Here is a 6,000-nt window from a genome sequence, read left to right as displayed (position 1 = left end):
TTCCCACCTTTAAGAGGGAGTTAAAAGTGTATCTCTTCTGGCAGGCCTTCCCAGATTTGTTCTCATGTCAGTTTTATTTTATGTGTTGCCTTTGTTAATATAACTCACTGTTGGTTTTAATTTCTGGTAAACTGCCCGGAGCCTATGAGAATGAGGTGGTATATAAATATGAAGGTAAATGAAAAATACAGGAGGAGCCTTGTATCCATGGGAAATAGGTTCCAAGACCCCCAGCAGATGCCTGAAATCGTGGGTAGTAGCAAACACTATATACTGTACAGTCAGCCCTCCACATTTGGCTCCCTGCAAAAGTGGAAAAACCATGACGATCTCTAGGAACCCTGTTTGGGGACACCATGCTCTTTCTCAAAACTCGCCAGCCTCACTCACATGTTTTGTGTCTCAGTGCATGTGAAGACTCTATAGACATTTGCAGGTTTTGCACTTACACTGGAATCCCGCTCCCTTAACCCCCACAAATGTGGAAGGCTGTGGTCAGCTGTAGTTAACTGAAACTGAAGTAACAAACAGCATATATGGTTTTCTCCACGGGGCAGGAAGAGGGTGATCTGAGGGTTAGCAATTTATGTCCAACTCCCCTGTCATGGTCAGACCACTTCCTCGTGAGGTTTGAGCTTGATGGTGACCCTTCCCTCTGTAAGGGTGCGGATCCTTTTGTCTTGGTCCACCCTTGGAGCCGGATGGATTCCTGAAAGCTCTGGGGAGGTTTCCGGTTGATAAAGCTGGCACTCCTGTTGATGCTCTGGTTGAACTGTGGAATGGGGAAATGGCCAGAGCTATTGACATGATTGCTTTTAAGCGTCCTCTCCCACCTGACAGAGCCCGTTCATCCCCTTGGTGTACACCTGAATTACGGGCGATGAAGCGGGTTGGGAGATGGCTAGAGCATAGGTGAAGGAAATCTCGGGATGAATCTGATCGAACACACTTAAGAGCTCATTATCGAACCTATGCTGTGGCGGTGAGGGCGGTGAAGAAGAAATACTTCTCCATTTCCATTGCCTCCTCACAGTGCCGTCCAGCGGAGCTTTTTCGGGTGGTACAGGGGCTGGTACATCCAGGCCCTAAGAAAGATCCTGTACCACCCTCGATAACCCGCTGTGACAACTTTGCCCAGCACTTCAAGGAGAAAGTTGCTCAGATTTGTTATGAGCTAGACTCTGCTAGTGATTCAGATTCCATGGGGGAGTGCCAATGTTACTGTCTGGTCACATATTGTTGGATGAGTTTCGGTTATTGCGGCCTGAGGATTTGGACAAGTTCGTCCCACCACCTGTTTACTTGACCCTTGCCCGTTGTGGCTACTGTCCAAAGCCAAACACGGGGTTGGTGCCTGGATCCTGGAGGTCATCAATGCCTCTCTGAGGGATGGCTGGTCCTAAAGAAGGCATCCCTGGATCCAGAGATGGCTGCCAATTATAGACCGGTGGCCAACATCCCGTTCTTTGGCAAGGTGTTGGAACAGGTGGTGGCAGGACAACTCCAAGCTCTCTTGGATGAGACTGATTATCTGGACCCATTTCAGTCCAGCTTCAGACCCAGGTATGGTACTGAATCTGCCTTGGTCACCCTGTATGATGAGCTGTGCAGGGAGAGAGACGGGGAGTGCATCCCTGTTGGTTCTCCTGGACCTCTCAGCGGCTTCGATACCATCAACCATGGTATCCTTCTGGATAGGCTAAGGGGACTGGGAGTAGGAGGCACTACTTGGCAGTGGTTCCACTCCTACCTCGACAGCCGATTCCAGAAGGTGGTGCTGGGGGACTTTACCTCTGCGCCATGGCAACTATGCCATGGAGTACCGCAGGGGTCTTTTTTGTCCCCTTGCTATTCAACATCTACATGAAACTGTTGGAAGAGGTCATCCAGAGGTGTAGGCTGTGGAATCATCAGTACGCTGATGATACCCAGCTCTACCTCTCTTTTTCAACCAGTCCAGTTGAGGCAGTGGCTGTACTGAACCGGTGCCTGACCGAGGTAATGGGCTGGATGAGGGCCAATAAACTGAGGCTCCAGACAAGACGGAGGTCCTGTTGGTGGGTGGCTCGGGCTTTGGGGTAGGTGACTTGGACCTTGTCCTGAATGGGGTTGCACTCCCTCTAAAGGACAGAGTCCGCAGCTTGGGAGTGCTCCTCGACCCAGAGCTTTCTTTGGAGGCTCAAGTGACTGCTGTGGCAAGGAGCGCTTTCCTTCAGCTTTGGCTAATCCATCAGCTGCATCCCTACCGGGAGGACGACTGCCTCGCGACAGTGATGCATGCATTGGTTACTTCCCAATTGGACTACTGTAATGTGCTCTACGTGGGGCTGCCCTTGAAGACAGTCCGGATACTTCAGATGGTGCAAAATTGAGCAGCCAGGTTGCTGACCAGGACTGGTCATTACTCTCATATAACCCCAATCCTCTACCAGCTTCACTGGCTCCCCATCGAAGTCCGGGCTCAATTCAAGGTGCTGGTTATCACCTACAAAGCCCTTAATGGCTTGGGACCTGGATACCTAAAGGAATGCCTGCTTCCTTATTTGCCCTCCCACCCCTTGAGAACGGCAGCAGAGGCCCTCCTCCAGTAGCCTTCTGTGAGAGACATCAGGAGGCAAAGCACCCGGAGGAGGGCTTTCTCTGCGGTGGCGCCCCACATGTGGAATGTGCTCCCCAGAGAGGTCCATCTGGCGCTGTCGTTATTTGTTTTTCAGCGTCTGGCTGAAAACCCTTTTTATTTTAAACCTTTTTATTTAAAAAATATTTTAATGACGCTTAATATCTATAGGTTTTAATTGTGCAGCCAGGGTGTTTCTGGATTTTAATTGTATTTTGTATCATGTTTGTTTATGTGAGCCGTCCCGAGGCTATAAGCAATGGGACGGCATACAAAAACTCTAAATAAATGGGGGTCTTACTGTATCCCATTAAAGAAATTCATCTATCCCTCTGCCTTCTGTGTTACTACTCAGCTGCTCTTCAAACTCTTATTTGCTATTTATGTCCTGCCTTTTTTCTGTAAAGAACTCAAAGTGGCCAACGTTATTCTCCTCCTCAATCTTATCCCCACAGCATCAACACTGAGGTAGGTTTTGCTGAGAGTCTGGACTGGCCCAAAGTCACCCATTGGCTCCATGGCTGAGCAGGGACTAGAACCCAGATTGCCTGAGTCCCGGTCCCATCACTACACAACATTTGGGTATCTTCTCTGTTTACACTGTTCTTTCTACTTTGCCATCCTTCTCAATTCTGGACAATATTTTCTAAATCTGTATCTCAGCTCCACTTTCTTCTTCCCCAATACTGAACTGCAGTTATGATCAGTAACAAAATACCTTCCGATTTATTATACACAATAGAACTGGATGATTTTTTTTCTGGTCTACCTTTATTTTTAAGTGCGATCCATTTCCCATTCGAGTTCATGAGTAAACTATATGCTATTTCTCTTCAAAGAGATCTCATTATTAGGTAACCTCCCCATTATCTACAGCTGTGATTTATCCAGAAGCGTGGCTCTATTCCTGACATAGCTGGGGGAACACTGGAGTGATAGCCTTCAATAACCTCAAGATGCACATGGTGGGGGGTATAAATTCTAATACGTTAGAATTTATGAGAGTAGTGTGAAGGGACCGTGACTAGGCACCTGCAGATATTTGTTACATTCTGCAGCTACCGGGAAAATTATAAGGTCTGGTTTGTACTGCAGCCCACTGGGAAAATTAATACAGAGAGGCTGTCACATTATGCTGGAATGGCACCATTTTCTTGTTGGGTTGTTTGAATCTGGCAGCAGTGCTTGTTTGAGGGTTGCCAGTCTCATACAAAACCCTGTTGCATAGGTTTGCATGATGCAGCCATGTTGGGTACCATGCAAGAATGGTGCCTGTGGGGGACCACTCGTGTAGTGCCGGGTGCCTGCAAGTATATTCAACTAGAATGGGCTTTAATGTTACACAAACCAACTCAATAGCTAACCTTGAGTTTCAAGTATAGTTGGCTGTCTGCTCTTCTGAAAAAGTCACTTGAAAGTCTTAGAGGAACAAAACTAAAATTGCTACTCTGGATGGCTGGTTCCAGTCAGGAGATAGTATTATCTAGTTCAGTGGTCTGACTTGTCCTTCATTTTATTGTTCCTCACATATAAGGCAATTGATATATCACATTATGTGTCAGCTCATACTGAGACATCTTGTTTCTGCTTCACTTTCTGAACAGTATCTGCAACTTTATAATTTTGAATGGCTGTGAGGCGAGATGAGAGGCAGTAAAATGGAAATCTGATAAGTGAAACAGTGCTGGTATCAGCCATACCAACCATGCTCCGACTTCCCTGGCCACAGGTTCACAACTGTTAGGTTTATTGATGTGCCTTTATTTTAGAAAATGTTGTAAAAGCAACTGGCAGGATGGTTCCAGCCCTTACTATTGGAACCAGGTTAGTGACCGGCATCCAGGCCTTTATAATTTTGAGACCAGGCCACAGTGGTGAGCTCTATGTAGGGCTGTCCTTTAGAAGCTTTTGTGTTAAGAACCATGTTGGCCTGACCTCAGTGGGATAGAGATCCCATATTAACCTACTACAAAATTTGTGTTTCTGTGCCCAGTTCAGGAGCTCTGATTGACATTCTAAATGGCTTGAGAGCATTATCAACTGATGTAAATTGTCTTAAAGAGGTATATGTGAATCAAGTCTTCAGTTGGTAGTTCATGTATAATAAATACTCTGGATTGGGAAATCTGTGTTCTAATCCCCATGAAACTCATTGGGTGACTTCAGGCATTGACTTTTAGCCTAACCTAACTCAAAGTGTTGTTGTGATGAAAACAGGAACATCACCCTGTCTCCTGTGCAAGAGGGAAGAAGTTGAGATATAAATGTAATAATGAGGAGGAGGTCTTGCTCTTGGACTTCTCCATGCATCACATTCTTTCTTGTTTCTCTCCCACCCTTCTCCCAGAGCATAAAGAACCCTGTTGGCTCAAACTGAAATGGCCTAGCTAGTTCCATCATATTTTCCATAATAGCTACCAGGTGCCTATAGAATATAAGGAACAGTAGTCCTCTCTTAACTGTTTCCTGAGAACTGATACTGAAAACAAATCTTCAGTATTTTGAAGTAGCCCATAAGAATAATAAAGAATAGTAATTGTTTGCCTTATTCTCCATGAACTTATCTCATCCTTTTCTTAGATACATGTGCATTCCATTCTTTTTTTTCCTTTTTGACTTCTAAAAGCCCTGGACTTTACCATCCCTTGCTTCTCAAGTTAATCACTGTCAAAGCAACTCATAAATGATGATGTCATGTGAAACTCGGGTTTTCAAAAATAAGTTTGGCATATAATCACAACATTTACAAAGGAACTGCACTTTAATGTTTTTCTGTGCTGTCTTTTAGGATAAATACCTTCCCATTGCAGCTTATATAAACACATCTTATCTATGCATGTTTGTTCAGGTTGGAATTTAAGCTCCCAGATATGTGTACAGGACTGCAGCCTTTAAAGTATAAATGCATTGCAGTGTGTTTACATAAATGTCTACTTGGGAATAATCCCCACTGAGTTCAGCAGAATTTACTCCCAGGTAAGTGGGTATGAAACTGCAGCCTTAATTTGAGACAACAACATCATAAAAATACCCAGATAGTTGTAACATATATGTATCTTAATATCTGTGAAGTTAAACACATTTTCATAGTAGATACTAATATTTAAAGAGCATAATCTAGACTGAACCATGAGTGTATGTAGTGTGAGATCTCACTAGTTGATATAGCACAGTCTCTCCGAAAACAGGGACTAGGTCCAAGTACTTAGGATGAAATGTTAGTGATTGGCACCTAGAATTGGGTCATATGTTACACTGTACATAAATGTTTGACCTGAAAAATTTTTCATGGTTGTTTACATAGAAAAGCAGCCTTCAACACAATGTTAGGTATGATCAGTGACTCATTTTTAAAATGCAATTTATATGCCGCCCCACTAGCC

The sequence above is a fragment of the Varanus komodoensis genome, unplaced genomic scaffold, assembly GCF_004798865.1.
Source record: "Varanus komodoensis strain SLA01 unplaced genomic scaffold, ASM479886v1 scaffold6_2, whole genome shotgun sequence".
NCBI classification, from domain to species: Eukaryota; Metazoa; Chordata; class Lepidosauria; order Squamata; family Varanidae; genus Varanus; species Varanus komodoensis.
This window is presented reverse-complemented; position numbering follows the sequence as displayed.